Source organism: Hemiscyllium ocellatum, chromosome 12 (assembly GCF_020745735.1).
Source record: "Hemiscyllium ocellatum isolate sHemOce1 chromosome 12, sHemOce1.pat.X.cur, whole genome shotgun sequence".
Classification (NCBI taxonomy): Eukaryota; Metazoa; Chordata; class Chondrichthyes; order Orectolobiformes; family Hemiscylliidae; genus Hemiscyllium; species Hemiscyllium ocellatum.
In genome coordinates, this window is record NC_083412.1 from 58,481,690 (window position 1) to 58,500,047 (window position 18,358).

Below are 18,358 nucleotides of genomic sequence, written 5' to 3' on the forward strand. Positions count from 1 at the left end.
ATAACATATTCCAACAGGTGGATTAACGATAATTAAAATGTATTATGATTTCCTCGTGTCTCAGTTGGTAAATGCACTTCTGGCACTGGCTGGAGTGTTGGTGAGAGCCCTGTGTAGGATAGACCTGTCTTATCAAGTACCAATTAGGTCCAATTCCAGTCAAGAGGCTCATTCACTCAAAAGGATTGGGCGACCATCCCATCTCAATGTTAAGTGTCTGACACCATGCTGTATAATTCCATGACTTTACTGCCTAGTTGTTTTCAGGTTTGATCCTTGGACTGTTAATTTATATCAAATGTAGTTGGATCAAAGTATTACGATGTCCCAGCGCCCCAAACATAGGAAAGGGACAAGGTTATGATTGACTACTGCTTTTCCGGGGACAATCCATAGCTCATTTGTTCCCCAGTCTGCTCCCTTCACACAGTGCCAGTGTAATAGCCAGACTATGTGACAAGTGGTCAAATTAAAACTAGTTGCTTTGTCACAGGAAGTGGTGTTAACAATTCAAGTCTGCGAAAGGTGTTACAGAACGTAGTTATACTTTCAAACCTTGCATCCCTTCCCACAAGATGTTACCATGTTGTCTAGTGTGAGAGATGAAAACCACTGACTGGTCTGACTGGAAGTATCTCCTGTGGGCAATAAGATATAGTTTATTATGCGTTAACAAATGATTACAGCTTGCATTGGTCAGATAGTCATTGTTACCCAGAGCCTTTGAGGAAGTCAGGATGCTAGGACCCACTTTCATCTCCTCACAAGTCTGCATCATAGTGGGTGATGTTTATGGCATTCCTCAATATTAACCATTTCAAACCCATATACAACAGCCTGTGCAGAACCGAAGCTCCAGCTGTTCTCAGGATGCTTTCTGGGCCCATTAACTCTGTTCTTGCCTTTTTTGTTTGCTGCAGCATTCATTTCAGTTTCCTTTTGGAGATTCCTCCTCGTGGCAACTTCACTTAATAATAGATCAGAGACATGAAGTTGGTACAGAGCATTGTTTATCACAGTAGGAACACCGTTAGACTTAAAGTCTAAGTTTGAGACCAGGTAAGCATCAAAGAACAAATTAGGCAGATGATTGAAGTTCATATGAGAACAGAATAAAATCCCAAAGTACCAGGAAATAGTGACAGTTTACAAAAAAGATTGTCAATGTAAATTCAGTTGCTGCCTGACAAAGAAACATACATTTCGAGAAACATCAGACCGAGGTGAAGAGAGAATGAGAGAGTTGACTATCTCTTCCACATCAGCCACCTTTAGCAGAATGTTTGTGTTTTGGCCTTCTAAAAAACAATTTTTGACACTAGATTGTGCAAGTTAGTGATCTGACCTCCTACTGTGTGAACTAGTGTATGGGGCATAGCTCTGAGAACAGTCATTTAAACACACCTGCACTGCAGAGAAAGGAGGTATCTCTCTTCCATCCAGTGGCCAGACACAACTGGCAACAAGAATCAGGACCAAAGAGTTTCAATCAATGTACAACTTCAAAAATTTGAAATTGGTTGTTTAACTACAGGCATAAATGCTGAGTGGTAACATTTAATGCAACAATTACTATGATCAATTTTATACTGTTAATAAACAATTCAGATACTAATCTGTTTCTCTTTTCTTTCAGCTTTTTATCTCTTTGGACTCACCTCTTGTTCCTAAAATGTGTTACATTATGTTTTCTTCTTGCATTTGGTCAGTAATAAACTCTCAGTTTTGCTAATTTAAGAAAGCCTTCTTTTAAATCATAACATACACAAGGAAGGGGTCCTTTAAAGATTAATCTTTTTGTAAGTAAGTGAAGGTGGATTAGCAAGCAGATCCAATGTACCCCTTCTCACCCAGGGGCTCAGCAGTTTGAACCATAATAAATTAAAGAACCCCATCGCGGGACTGTACAGAAGGAACCCGAAGACAGGGATATAGAAACAGCATGAGCATGTTAGATTGGGACTACTGTTCATGTGGCAAAGAAATGTGGGCCAATTGACGTCTTGCAATGTTATAATTATGGGATATATCGACACCACAGTGGCAAAAAAACAGGTTTTGGTGGTATTGAAACCAATGGTTTTATTTTTCTTTATATTAGATTGGAAAATTTTTGACTCATCTATTTCTTGATACCTCAAGCATTGAGGGCAGTATTGTATCACCAGCAGATATTTTGCCAGGAGATGATGAGTTGCCACGTTGCTAAGGAGGTGAGGGAGGTTGCTGACTGATTCTTGGAGGGAGGGGTGGGGAGTTGGTATTGGTTACTCAACAAGTGAATGCACAGGGACAGGGATGTACAAACTTTAATCAGATCATAGGATGTGGTGGCAGGCTGGAGGATGTTAGCAGAATCTTCTATGAGGGAAGTAAATAAATTAGGTTAAGTATGTGAAAATTAGTGAAGCAGAGCTTATTGGTTGTAAAAGTCTTCATTCCAGACTTCATTAGGCAATTTTCAAGAGTATTGAAATTTCATTCAAGTTTTATGAAACAGTTGAATCCTCTCAATTAAATTAATGCATTGCCATTCACTTGCAACAAGAATTTAACGTATGGACCATGCAACATTTCAACATTATCACTGATTAAAACATTCTCATTTGTAAAAATGTATTCTGCAATTACAATCATTTAGAATCCAGCTGCCATGATAAGAAGGTGACAGTAACTCAGAACTGAAAAGTTATGTTATTTATCTTTTATGCATCTGAAAGGTTTTGCACTAGTTTTAATCCCAGCATGATAGTTTCTGCAAATAGCACAACAGAGCAAACATCTAGTGTGGGCGTTCATTCCTGTTTCAGAAAGTATATGGAGCCAAACTTTCAAAACTAGCTCTCATTTACAACCTGGTCATGTGGGCGCATATATAAAAGGGCATTATTTTCAAAAGAATAACTGTGACTCTTCAAGTTCAGCTTGAATGTCAATGTTCACTCATCCTTTTTGTCACATGTTTCAAAGAACTGCAACATATTTCTGCAGAAACGTTATGTAATAGATTTGTTTCTTTCCAGCTTCTTATTAAAGATTACTCAAAACAGCGTTATCACATTCTGGGTTCTTATACAAAAGGTCAAAAACATAAATACGATCTGACATTTGTCCTTCCTTAGCAGATGCTGCCTGACCTTGCGCTATGTTTCCAGACTTCTAAATTGACTTCAAATTTCCAGCATTTATAATATTTTGCTTTTTAATTTCAGCTTAAAGCATGATCGTAATTTTGGTATCTTTTACAAGTTGTAATATACAAGTGAAGTATTTCAGAACCAAAGACCTTGGGACCCAGTCTATTCTGGACTTTGGATTGAGCTGCTTTTTAGAGGCAAAAAGATAGTTGGCTTCAGTTTCATACTTTGCAACACATTTGCTTCAATGCAATCATTCCTTCCTTATAAGGGCTGTTTGATGCTCGATTTTGTAGGCTCCCCCTGTGTTTTTGCTTCTTTTCATTCTTAAGGTTGAAAAAGATAATCTCCATTTGTGGCCTGATTGACAATTTCACTTATTGTCATTCTCCTGAATTCTTCCCATAAAGCTGCAGATTGCTCCTTTCAACAAGTAGTCTAACTCCCTTTTTAGTACTTCAGTTGATCTTCCCTCCAGCATATCATCAGGCAGTTCATTCCAGAAATATTTAAGGGTGAGAGATTCTTTTGGACTCCTTGTTGATTTTCAAAATCACAAGGGGGCTGAGCAGAGTGGTTGAGGAGAAATTTTTCCCACTCGTAAAAAAGATTTAAAAACTTTAAATTATTTGCAAAAGAAACTGATATGATGTGCAAAAAGCTTTTTCACATGGGTACTTCAAATCTGGAATGCAATGTCTGGAAGTTGGCAGAGGCAGGTTTAATTGAAGCATTGAAGATGGCATTAGACAATTGTTTGATTCATTGTTCATAATTTTGGTGCCTTCTATCCGAATTATGTTATAATGTACAAGCGAAGTATCTCAAAACTTGTGACCTTGGGACCCAGTCTATCTAAATTTGTATTCTGTCATTTCACACAAGCAAGCTCATGTGTTTGGGGACATGGCAAGAGATTAGCCCTGAGTTATAATGCTCATTTGTGGAGTTAATCCAGATATACTAGCATGAATAGCCTCCTTCTGCACCCAGAACCATCCTTTGATTCTGTCTCTTGGACAAGGGAATCTGTGACAGTAGTTTGAAAGAGACAAAATCTGTATCTGAATGAACAGCACCTCCTGGATTCTGTCTCGTTCATGCATGTAGGTGAGAGAGGGAATTGACCTCTCTCTAATTGGTTAACCACGATTGAACTTTTCCTGGTGTTTTGTGGGCTTTAGGAGGTGAATTTGTCTGTACTGCAGAATTTTGTTCACACAGATCCAGACCCTTAACTCCATACTGCATGAAAAATCGTTTCCTCATGGTAGTATTGCTGCTTTGACTAATTACTTAACTGTGCATTCTTCTTCCTGACCCTTTCAGGAGTGGGAACAGTTTCTCCATCTCTACCCTGTCCAGTTCCCATATGACTTTATCGGATTATGATGACATTGCCATTTTTTTGCCTGGATCCCACTGTCAGTGCACACACTCATGAACATCTGTGACCAGTTCAAACTGGTGTCAGGAGCCAAGGTAAATCAAGGCAAGAGCAAGGTCATATGCTTTGGGAAATAGGCCGACCAATCCTTTATCCCCTTCACCGTCAAGCCAGATTATCTGAAAGTGCTGGGAATATGGTTCAGAGGGGCCGGACATGCGCAAAATCTTGGGAGGAATGCCACAGTGAAGCAGAAACTGATCTTTTAGGGGCACCGCTCCCTCTCCATTGAGAGTAAAAACCTGGTCATCGGGTATGAGGTGCTCTCTCTGTTGTACTTGGTGCAGGTCTGACCCATCCCCGAAGCCGCATTGTTTCAGTCACTCAAGCCATCTTCCATTTCATCTGGAAGCCTATGATAGACTGTGTCTGCAGGGACTCCATGTACAAAAGGAGGAACGTACTCAATGTTGCCCTCAGCCTGATGGCCATCTTTGTGTGTGGCTGCATCAAACTGTGCACAGACCCTCGGTACTGAGGGTCACTATGTACTGAGGTTCTACCTGTCCCCAGTGTTGCGAAGGATTGGACTGGCCTCGCTGCTGTGGAACACTCCAAATAATTGAACTGCTTGTATCTCCTTGCCTTTGTCGAGAAATTTGCAAATAGAAGCACCTTTGACCACTAGTCTATCAGAAAGTGGTGAGCACATATTGTTCTCGAGACCCTGAGGGAAAAGGAGAGGGTGGATTCTGTCATGTGGTTCCCTGAGCAGACTGTCAAAGTCATTTGACAGAATACCTCATCATTAAAGCTTTCTAACAAGCACCAAAACATCACTTGGCTGGTGGTGAGGACCTTTACATATGCCTGGTCAGTCTACACCACTGCACACTGCTCTCAAAGTGGCTGCGAGGGGATTGAGACTGTCACTCATCTTCTTCTGGAATGTATCATTGCAAAGGGAGTCTGGAGGAAGACACAGTGGTTTTTGTTGAGGTTCGCTCCGCACAGCTCCGTGACGCGGGACTCTGTGCTGTAAGTCAGTTCCCTGGGATGCACACCGAAACAAACATTAACTGTGCCTGGAGGATCATCATCTCGATGAAAGACCTTCTTTGGTCTGGCTGAAACTTCTAGAACAAGGAATTGACCCCAACTGACTGATGAAGACTGGCACATTCCAAGGTCCACGACTACATGCTGCGGGACGCACTAAAGGCTGGGTAGCCTACAGTCAAGACTCAGCAGGGAGAGACCACTGTCTGAGGTCTTCCTGCTGAATGTAAATGGGGGTGTCTGTTCCGTTATTGGCTCCTCCTAGTGCCTCAAATATATGTACGTTAAGAGTATTGTATGTTTAATAGCCTTTGGGTTTTTTGCACAGAGTCAGGGTCCAATGTTTTGTTACTTGATATGCAACTGTCCAGTACTGAGCTGCTTTTGTGACAATGTATATATACAAAGAGATTTTTGTCATGAATAAAGTATATTTTTGAAATAAAAACAAAAATTGTAAATCAACCCAATTGGGCTTATCAGTTATCCATGAGGAAATATCGTTTGAATGCAAACTGTTGTTGCTCTCCTCTTTTCACTAAGAGGCTTTTTACTGTGTCCACATAGTCTATTTCCTATCATTTGCAGAAGTTAGAAAACACTAGGATGTTAAGACAGTAGAATCCTATTTGGTAGTTCCTCTACTTCTCTCAAGTTTAACTGCAAATAGGTTCCTAGGGGAGAATTTAAAGGAAAGTTAACCACCTCACCCACTGAGCAATTGGGTTAGAAATGGTCCTCACTGGCTGCTCTTCAACCAATTTTATTTTTTAGTTTATCCACCCTTGAGCTGCTCCTTGAAACGCTGCAATCCATGTGCTGTTGATTGACCCACAATGCCCTTAGGGAGGGAATTCCCTTTTGAATGTCAAGTGGCAATGGTTAGATTGTCCCTTATTGGTGATGGTTATAGCTGGGCTTCGGTGTTGTGAGAATGTTACTTGCCACTTGTCAGCACAAGCCAAGATATTGTCCAGGCCTTGCTGTATTTCAACATGGACTGTTTCAGTATCTGAGGAGTTGTGAATGGTGCTAAACATTGTGCAATCATCAGTAAACATCTCCACTTCTGACCTCATGATGGAGGGAAGGCTATTAATGAAGAAACTGAAGATGGGTGGGCTGAGGACACTACTATGAGCAACTCTTGCAGTGGTGTCCTGGAGCCGAGATGACTGACCTCCAACAATCACAATCATTACTACCAAGTAATGTCTAAGTAATCAATAATTGGTGCAGTTGGAAGATTAGCTGGATAATTTTGTAAATTTCCTTTTTATATTTTGTCTTTATTTTCCGATTAATTGTCTCTATTCCACACATTTTATCCTCTCTGCTTGCTTTCCTGGCTCTGATCTCCTTTCCCTCTCTTTCATGTATCTGATCCCCCTTTCCTCTCTGTAATTCCCTGTGTTTACTCTTCTCTGATCCACTCACACTCGCATTCTCTCTTTCCCTGTCCCATCCTCTTTCTCTCTCTCTTTTCTCTTTCTTCTTCTCTCTCTGTGTTTTTCAGTCTCTAATTCTCTCTTTCCCTCTCTGTATCCTTTTCTCTGATCCCCTCTCTCTCTTTGTTTCCCTGTCTCTATCCCATTCCCCGATTCTCTATTTACCTTTCTCTAATTCTCTGTCTCCATTTTCCTTTCTCTGATTCCCTTTGCTTTTCTCTCTCTCTCTCCTGTTTCCCTCTCTCTAATCCCCTCCCTCTCTATTTCCCTGTCTTTGATCATCTCACTCTCTCATTCTCCCTACTTCCCAGTCTCTGAACTTGTCTTTTTCTGTTTCGCTTTCCCTCTGTCTGTTCCCCCCTCTCTCTGTTTCCCTGCCTCAGCTTTATGAAAATGGTTAGATTTCACCTGCTGTTGAAACCAAATCCCTGTGACTGAGCGTTTTTGACAAGAGAGCTATGAGCTTGCAGCCCCAGGTGGTCTGGGACACTGAAGTGGCACTAATTTCCATTCCTTCTTCATTCACAGCTGTCAACTTCAGTCTCTGGAGAGCAGCTGCTGTTCTCTCCCCCTTCCTGACTGTGCTCTGCTCTCTACTCTAATGAGGAGAAAGAGAGCAAAATGGTAATTCTGCAGTGATTATGAAAGGGACTGTCAGGAATGAAGATGAGTGAAATGAGAATGAGGAAAGGAAGGCAGGGGAAGAAGTATATGGAAAGAAAGCATGGGTGCCATGTGATGGACTCAACTTGACGAGAAAGCAACATGTCATTTCAGGGTGAAGTGTACAATATACAGCTACTCACCTTTCCTGGGAGAAGGAGAGGACTGCAGATGCTGGAGCTCAGACTTGCCTTTCTTGACCTGCAAGTCATGAAGACACCTCCAGCACTGAAGCTGGTATCATGGTACAATGTTTCCTCGGGCTGGTCTTCTTGACAATGTTCAGCCAGGCCTTCTCTCATGCAGTAGACAGTAGGCTGTATCCAACCCCATGCTTCAGCAACTAGTACATAAAACAATGCAGCCTTTCATCAAGACACAGCCACTGATAGTCCAAAAGGATGAGACTTCTTTCACTCTTAGTTCAAATCACTTATTTGTCCAAATTTCATTTTTAGATGGCCCTTTACACAGTTGAGATTACATCATGTGGGACAACATCATAATAAATTGAAACCAAATCCACAAGTGATAAAAGCAAAATACTGCAGATGCTGGAGATCTGAAACTAACACCAAGAATGCTGGAGAAACTCAGCAGGTCTGGAAGCATCTGGGAAAAGAGAAAAAGAACTCACGGTTCACACCTGGTAGGACTTTTCAGAATGGAAGAGATTGGAAAATTAAGTTTTAATGCTCTAGACAGAGGGGGAAAGGGGTGCAGCTAGTACAAGTTTAAGAGCATTCAGAGTCAAATACAAAGGCATCGCTAATGGTGGCAAAAGAAAGATAGGGAGATGTAAAAAGCATGTGAATGAAGATGCAAAGAGCAGAAAATGAGGCTACTCTTTAAATGCAGAGTCAATCAAACCCATTCAAGACATGACTTGTGTCTGTGTGTGTACATGTGAGTGATCGTGTTCGTGTGTAAGCATGTGTGTATGTGTGCGTATATACATACCCTTGTGTATATATGTGTGTATGCGTTTATGCTGTGTGTATATATGTTTATGTGCATGTGTGTGTATGTTCATGTGTAGGTGTGTATATATATGTGTATGTGTCCATGTGTATGTATATGTTCATGTGTATGTGTGTCTATATATGTGCGTGTGTACATGCGTATGTGTGTCTATGTTGTGTGTGTATGTGTCTGTTATGTATATGTAATATACGTTCATGTACATATATAACGTGTGAAGTGTGTGTATGTTTGTGTGCATTTATATATACATGTGTATGTGTGTGTATGTGTCTATGTGTGTATATATATGTTCATGGAATTTTATGTGTATGTGATGTGTGTGTATATATGTTCATGCGTATATGTGTGTGCAAATATGTGTACTGTCTATGTTGTATGTGACTGGGTTTTGTGTGTGTGTGTGTGTGTGTGTGTGTGTGTGTCTATGTGTCTGTCTGTGTGCGTGTAAGGGAATGTTTGGTTGCAGTTAAAGGATGTAAGAAAACTTGAGGGTACAGAGGTCACACTCTGGAGTTGTTGAGCTCAATATTGAATCCTTGGGGCTGTAAAGTGCCAAAGTGGAAAATAAGATGCTGTCCCTTGAGCTTGCATTGTGCTTGATTGGAACACTGCAGCAAGCAAGCCCAGGGTGGATAATATCAGCATGAGAACTCAATGGTTTATTGAAATGACAAGCAAGTGGGAGATCAGAGCTGTTTTTCCAGTCAGAGCAGAGGTGTTCTGTGAAGCAGTCACCCAGTCTGGATTTAGTCTTGCCAATATAGGGAGGCTGCATTGTGAGCAGTGAATACAGTAAGTTAGACTGAAAGAAATAAAATGAAATGCTGCTTCAACTGACTAGTGGGTTTGGACAATGGGGAGTTAAAAGGGTAAGTGATACACCTTTTCAACTGTATGGGGAAGTGAAGGAACATTCGGAATAATGAAAGAGTGGACCAGTGAAGATATTTTGGCTAGTGATTCCTTGCTGGATGTGGAAGAAATGGGAATGGATAATCTTTTTTTAAATATAGTTTATTGAAAAATAGGTTTTTAAAATTTACAACAAATACAAAACAATACAATTTAAAACAATACAATGAAAGAATGCCAAAAAAAGTAAAAAAAAACAACCTGCCCTCATGTACAAATATATGAATATATGTAGAAAAATATATGTTAAAAAACCCAACTAACTACTTAACTAAATAAATAAAAACCAACAACAAACTAATAAATAGTAATAACTCAGCTCAGCCAAACAAAACACACATACGTTTGCAGTTATTCCTCTCTGGATACTGAACTCATAAAACACAACAGCAATATAAAAGCTTTTATTAATGTAGCAGATAAATCTGTGTCTAGGTATTCCAAAAAGTGCCACTATGTCTTATAAAAATTCTCAGTCTTGTGGTGTACCATACTTGTAAGAAAATCTAAGGGGATATGCTACACAACAAACTTACACCAACCCGACAGGCCAGGGGGTTTTCGGATACCCAACCTAACAAGATATTCTTTTTTGTGCAGAAAGTGAGAATATTAGGAAGTTTTTTTCTTTTGTGCATCTGCAGGGGACACACTGGGCATGCCAAGCAGAAGAGAGATTGTGTCCATCTCCACCCTTACACCCAAACTCCTCTCCATTGCACCCACCACAGCACTCCAGTGTGTTTGAAGTCTACCACAGGACCATAGACAATGGGTGCCCGTGCAAACCTTGCACTTAGGACATATTGAAGATGCCCCTGGTTTAGATTTTGATAAACGATCTGGAGTCAAGTGGACCTTGTGGAGAATCTTCAACTGTAAAGCGGGGTTCCTATTGCAAGATATCTTTCTTGTGTTTTCCCAAATATCAAATTTCTCAATGCCTAGCTCTCTCCCACACTCTGCAGAGTCGATCAAACTCATCTGAGGCCACGCCCCCCAATAAATGATATTAAGTGCTGACAGAACATGTACTCTTAGCACTGAGCACCCTCTTCTCTATGTCAGATTTGTAGGGATCAGTCAAAAGTGTTGTCTTTTTTGAATAAAATCCCTTAACTTGAAAAAAACTAAAGAGGTCCCTGTTAAATAGTTCATATTTCTGTGCTAATTGATCATCATTGTGTCCCTCAAATAAATCACCCATGCAAGACACACCTCTAGCTTCCCAATTTTTGAATCCTGAATCTATCACTCCTTGTTGAAAGCCCAGCATACTCACTACAGGTGTAAGAGAAGATGATTTGCCAATATTGCCTTCCCTCAGTTGAATTGCCCTCCATGCTTTAACAGCATTGATAACTATTGGGTTATGGCAATATTCCATAACTGTCCTCATGTTGTCCAAAAACAGCAAGCTAGTAAGGGGGCACCTGCCTGAGAGATTTCAATATCTAACCATATTGAAAGGGGGTCCCCACAAGCCCAATCACTCACGTAAGATAAAAGCGAGCTGAGCTGATAGTTTTTAATGTCTGACAGATCCACTCGCCCTAATCTGTGAGGCAATTGCAGTTTAGCTAATTTAATGAGGGGCCAGGGTAAAAGAGCTGAACCAGCCGTTCAGTCTCCTGAACGTTTGCTTATCAAAAATCAGGGGAAGCATCCCTATAGGGTATAACAAACAGGGGAAAATATGCATCTTAATAAGCACTATCTGACCCAACCACGAGACCGGATGCGTCTCCCATCTTTGCACGTCTTGTTTGATTTTGTCAAATAATTGAACAAAATTAGCTTTGAACAACTGATGCAGAACTGGAGGAATGAATACACCAAAATACAGCCCCCTCCCCCCACCCCCCCCCCCCCCCCTCCCCGTGACCACTTAAATGGGAATCCATATTTCCCCTCAAGACCTAGCAGCTTTGTAAGACCATCCATAGGCACAGCCTCTGATTTTGCAAGTTAATCTTATGCCCAAAAGGATAACCTTTTGAATAGGGAGACTAGTGGCATGGAAAGTTAGGACAAGGACAATCTCATTGCTTTGAGAAGGAGGGAAAAGAGTTAGGGCATGGGAGACAGGGTGGGCACAGCTGAGAAATCCTCATTTGAGGAAAAAAGAGATGGTGTTAGAGACATTCCAGTGGAAGGTGGCTTCATCAGAACAATTTGATGAAGACAGAGAAACTACAGGAAGCAGCCATGTGAGGAAGTTTATTCAAGGTAACTGTGGGAATCAGTGAGTTTGTAAAATATATTGGTGGACAACCTATCCCCAGAAACGAAAACAGTGAAGTCAAGGAAGGGAAAGAAAAGTCAAAGATCAACTGGGGGAAATGAGAGAAGGATGGAAATTAGAAGCAAAATTTGAGAGGGGAAAGATTTAAAAGGGACATAAGGGGCAACTTTTTAACACAGGGGGTGCCGGTATGGAATGCACTGCCAGAGGAAGTAGTAGAGGCTGATGCAATTACAATACTTAAAAAGCATCTGGATGGGTACATAAGTAGGAAGGGCTTAGAAGGATGTAGGCCAAATGCTGGCAAATGGGGCTGGATTAATTTCAGACATCTGGTTAGCATGGATAAGTTGGACCAAAAGGTCTGTTTCTGTGCTGTACATCTCTATGACTCTATAACTATGCTAATCCTGTTTGAGAACAGAATGCAGTACCATAGACAGCATCAATGTATTGGAGACAGAGTTGTAGTTGGGGTTCTGAGTGGGACTGGAGCAAGGGATTTTCCATATACCCCAAGAAGAGACAGACATAGCTGGAAGGCACAATGGGTACACATGTTTTTTTTATTCATTGGATGTGGATATCACTGGCTGGGCCAGCATTCATTGCCCATTCCTAATTGCCTAGAGTTCCGTTGAAAGTCAACCACGTTGCTGTGGGTCTGGAGTCATATGTAGGCCAGACCAGGCAAGCATGACAGTTCCATTCGCTAACGGATATTAGTGAACCAGTTGGCATTTTAAAACAATTGACAATCGTTTCATGGTGTTCATTAGACTCTGAATTCCCTCTCTTCTATTAAATTCAAATTTTACCATCGTCCATGGTTGGATTAGAATCCAGGTCCCCAGAATATTGTTTGAATCTTTGAATTAACCATCCAGTGATAATATCACCAGGCCATTGCTACACCCTTGACTGACAGTCATGGAGTCATACAGTAATACAGCATGGAAACAGGCTGCTTGGTCCAAACTGGTCCATGGTGCCCACTAAGCTAGTCCCAATTGCCCACATTTGATCTATATCCCTCTAAACCCTTCCCATCTATGTACTTGCCAAAATGTTTTTGTAAATGTTGCTATTGTACCTGCCTCAACCACTTTCTCTGGTAGCCCATTCCATATATGCACAGACTCTCTGTGTGAAAACGTTGGCCTCAGGACCTTCTTAAATCTTTCCCCTCTCACCTTAAACTTATGCCCTCTAGTTTTTAATTTTCACTTCTTGGGGAAGTGAGACAAGTTAAAGGTGAAGTAGTATAGAATCACAGAGTGAACAGCAAGGAAACAGACTTTTTGGTCCAACAATTCCATGCTGACCATATTCCCAAACCAAACTTGTTTCATTTGCCTGCATTTGGCCCAGAACCTTTTAAACTTTTCTCATTCATGTATTTATCCAAATGCCTCTTAAACTCTGTAACTGTACCTGCATCCATCATTTCCACTTGCACTTCATTCCACATACAAACCACTCTCTGTGTAAAAACATTGCCCCCATGTCCTTTTTAAATCCTTCTCCTCTTACTTTAAAAATGTGCAACCTAGTTTTGAACTCCTCTACCTTATGGAAAAGACCCTGTCAGTCACCTTTAGAATTCTCTGTAAGGTTACCCCTCAGCCTCCTATACTCCAGTGAGAAGTCCTCATCTATTTTTATAACGCAAATCCTCCATTCCCAACAACATTCTGGTAGATCTTTTCTGAACTTTCTCCAATTTAAGAATATCCTTCCTGTAGCAGGATGGCCAGAACTCTAAAAGTACTCCAGAAGTGGCCTCACCACATCCTGTACAACCTCAACATGATATCCCACTCCTATACTCAAATGCCTGAGCAATGAAGGCAAGTGTGTTAAACACCTTCATAGCCACCTTATCTACATGTGATGCAAATTTTAAAAAATTATATATCTTGACCCCTAGTTCTCTCTAATCTATCCTGGGCCCTACCATTCATTGTAGAAGTCCTCTCCTTGTTTGTTTTACCAAAACGCACAAAACATTTATCCAAAGTAAACTCTAATAGGCATTCCTCAGCCCATTGACCCAATTGATCAAGATTGCTCCATCATCTTAGGTAATCTTTTTCACTTTCCACTATATCAACAATGTTCAAAGGGAGAAATACCTTGGTTGGGTGGTGGCTTATGGGGTCAATTTAGGCTTTTTTTCAAGGAAGGAACCTTCTGACTATCCTAATGGGCAGATAAATGTGCCAAGGTAATACCTACCTGGAGGTGGCTGTATTAATATGGCACAGACTAACCTTCTGAATATCTTTCCGATATCACACACCATTCCCCTGCTCTGAATGTATCTTGGAGCTATTATCTGGACTTGTAATTTTTGAGTTTTGAGTTTACCCACGTAAAAAATTTCTGAAGAAAATTATTTGTATTGAATTATTTACTGAAACAGAATTATTTAAAAACACTATTTATCAGCCATTAAATGAGCAGCTTTCACATTATCATTCTGATACAAAAGCCTCTTACATCTCCAGTTCTTCATTTATATTCCATGTTACCTTGAAAGTCTGGATAGAATGGTTCTTCTCCATTGTGATAAATTGCTAACTTTTGAGAAAATATCATTACTGTAGGAAATTGCCCGTTTAAGCTCTTGATTCTTTATATTTACATTCAGGCGGTTCCAAATTGGACCAGGAACTGCATTTTACTGCATCCACATTGCTTATAGAAGCTAAAATGATTCAGATGGTAAATGCAGCTCAAAGAATATAGAGCTGGATAGACATAGATGAAATACTTTCAAAAGACCGACAGCAGAAGGTAACAATCAAAATGGGCAAAAATGAATAGTTGAACACCTGAAATAAAAACACAAAAGAATTTAAAGACATAGCACCCGACGAGACACCAGCTGTGAATCAAGATTCCTGCTGTGTGGGTTCATGTGCGTACAGTACAGGAGTCAAATCAATAGAAAAACTGTGTCAGCAATAATATAATATATCATGTGAGTATGATGGTGGAGATTCTCTGAAATGAGAAGTGAAAGTCTGGATTTCTTGCTGAATCTAAGTATATTGTTATTAGAATGTGAACAGTTCCAATAAAAATGACTCAGATTCCAGAGACCTCTTTACTAAAGCAGTGCACCTAACTCCTCATGACTACTCACACAGCAACAACCAATCTTCTTATTGCACATTTGTTCCTCCCACTCATGGTTTTTATTTCATTTTATACGATAGGAACAAAAAGCGGATGTTAAGATCTGATCGTTATTTCTCCAAGGCTTTCTGCCTCATTAGGCAGTGACCTTTGCTGATGGTATTCCATCCAACAACTTATTAAGTCATAGGATGTTGATAACTACTTTTGACATGAAGACATCACAGATGAATCCAAAATTGTTCTTCCAACATATGCACTTTTGAACAAAGATTTTTTTTAAAAATCTACCTATACATTCTGGAGCCGCAATTCTGCTAAATTATTGATATGGCATGCGACTTTATTTCCATCACATATCCTTCTCAAGCACTGAATGTTTGTCTGGAAAGCCCTGAAAATAGGTTATTTAATACTGTGCATTTTCATTGCTAAATACAAGAGTTAAAAGGTACATGGGACTTGCTAACAAGGCATATTACATCCCTGTTGGACTAGGACATCACCAAAAGTAAAATTAACTTTATTTTATAATATAAACATCTGATGATAATCATTTTCACTCCAATTTCATCTCTTAGTTTACTTAAGGGATATCTGTGGCATGTCCGACAGTAATGAGTACCAGATTTTCACAAAGGACCTTTCCCAAGGAATCTAATTAACAGAAATATTCATTTTTAATGGTCCACATTTTATTTCTCCTGTAGGATAAACAATGCCATTCTATTATTTGCATTTACTTTTGGCTTGGGGACAGTCTTATCATGGGCTCCTGCAATCATAGAATAAGTTATCTGACCTTCTTGTGTGTACATGTGATGAAAGTGATGTAGTTAGAGGGTTACAGAGATAGGGCTGGAGAATGGGATTAGGTGGGTGGCTTTTTCTGGAGGTGGTACAGACACAATGGATCAAACAGCCTCCTTCTGTACTTTAAAATTCTATGATTCTATGTCTGTCAGCTAGGGGATAATCTTGAAAACATTCAACCAGACCATTCAGCAAGAATAGATTCAGTTAGATTGCTTTATCTTTGAGAAAAATGCTAGGACTTGGACTGCAAAGGAGAACGCTGTTTCTGAATAAACTGTTCTTACATAGTTAAAAGTCAGAGATATGATTGCATTTACATATATTGGAAATATATATCCTGTTTTAAAACAACAAAACAGCACTGGCTCTCTTTTTGTCAGTAATAAACACTGCTTTATACTTGCCTCAGCCTCCTATTGTTGTAGAGCGATAGTGACAGAATGAAATTATAACAGTTCATAAGTAAACTATGAACTTGGCAATAAAAACTGAGTAGACTTCAATTCATGTCTCTGGTTTATTATTTTACTCCTTCCTGATCTGTTGACTGACCCCGAGCTGAAAATTGTGTCTCTGCCACGACAAGTTCTCTCACCTGTCCTGTTATCAATTCACCGCTTGCTGTTATTTCCTTATCCATATCCGGTGGACCATTGACAACCTGTCCCTTTCTTGACTCTGAGACCGTTTCTCATGTTCTTGATAACTTTCCAACACGGTGACTCCCTGGGAACATTTTGTTGATTTTCCTGCTTCATTGGAAAAATTCATGACTCAACAGGGAAAAACATTTTATGTTTAACAGTGCAATGTTTTTATGCATTGTGATGTGTACATCATGCTGTATTTATACTATAAGGTATGACAAAATAAAGTCTGAGAAATTAAAATTGTTGTGCAAGTATATTCCAAAATCTCTGCTAAAATGTAGATCTTTAGCATGATGTTCTGTATAATTACTTCTTAATATATCATTATACCAATGGAAAGAAGATAAACACATGGTATATTGAAGGAAGCAAAGAAAACACACATCTTTTTATATGTCTTTTTCGTTACTTTGTGACTTTATTAAAACCCTTAAAGTACTTTGGAAGCTCTCCTTCTTACCAGTCATTGTGATTGACTATGATTTGCTTGCACTGTAGATTAGATTACTTACAGTGTGGAAACAGGCCCTTCGGCCCAACAAGTCCACACCGACCCGCCGAAGCGAAACCCACCCATACATTTGCCTCTTACCTAACACTATGGGCAATTTAGCATGGCCAATTCACCTGACTTGCACATCTTTGGACTGTGGGAGGAAACCGGAGCACCTGGAGGAAACCTATGCAGACACGGGGAGAATGTGCAAACTCCACACAGTCAGTCGCCTGAGTCAGGAATTGAATCCGGGTCTCTGGTGCTGTGAAGCAGCAGTGCTAACCACTGTGCCGCCGTGCCGCCCTAAAGTTCAATGTAGTCTGAGATGACTGATTAATCCAGTGTATAATCTGTACATTCTGATGCTTGAAGATTCAATAGGTGGGCTGTTTGGAATATAGTCACTGGTAAAATTACACTGCAGGAACCACAAACACAATGGGATAATGAACACTTAACCAATTCAGTGATATTGGGCGTTGGATAAAGTTTGAGCTGAATACTGAGCAAGAATTCGTCTTTGATCTGCGTCGTGGGAGCTCTTATGACCAGCCAAGAGGGGCAGAAGAGGCTTCTGTTAGTCTCACCTAACACAGCAGTATTTCTTCAGTGCTGCACTTCAATGTCAGTCTAGACTCAGGGGTGAGAAGACTAGCGATTATTGTCACGAATCTCCCTAAAACCTCTATAAAAGTCAAATGAGACTTTGGTCTGTATTCCACTGCTGCAGAGAAGAGCTTTAAAGATCTCCTGAGAGAATTACTAGTGTAGTTCACCAGGACTTGAAATAAATTACCTGATGCCACCGTGAACATGACATCACCCAAGCATCTCAGGTTTCAGTCTTCAGTCTCCAGTTGGTACTAAATTGCTGAGTCTTAGCGAGACATTTTTGGATCTGCTGAGTTGGAGTTCTGTTGGGACAGACCCTCGGGGGTCCCTTCGCCACGTGTCCTTGGAAGGAGAGACCACACCGGCTTCTTTCGTTTGGAGCGGAACCCCGTTTATTTACAGAATCAAAACTGGCAAACTATACAACGAATTCTACAGCATGCAATTCGTTGGAGAAGGCGTTCTGCTTTCCCCTTCGGACTTGGCTCAATTATACTTTGCGCTGCCAGGAGTTCCCGGTCAGTTCTCCCTCGTTCGTCCCCCTCATTGGTCAGTACACCTGAGAGCGAGGGGGTCTGTGCCTCTATTGGCCGCATCGAGGTGCCTGTCCAGCTCCCGCTGTGCCGGACAATGGTACAGCTATCCTGGGGTCGGCAGTTCCGACCTTGCAATCAATAGTCCATTGTACAGAGTATCGATCTCATTACTATGTGTCTGACAGGCTAGGCGCTTTCCGTAACAGAGTCAATGGTTTTCCGCAAGCGAATTAACAAGCATTATTATTCATCATGGGTTTCGATGGGAA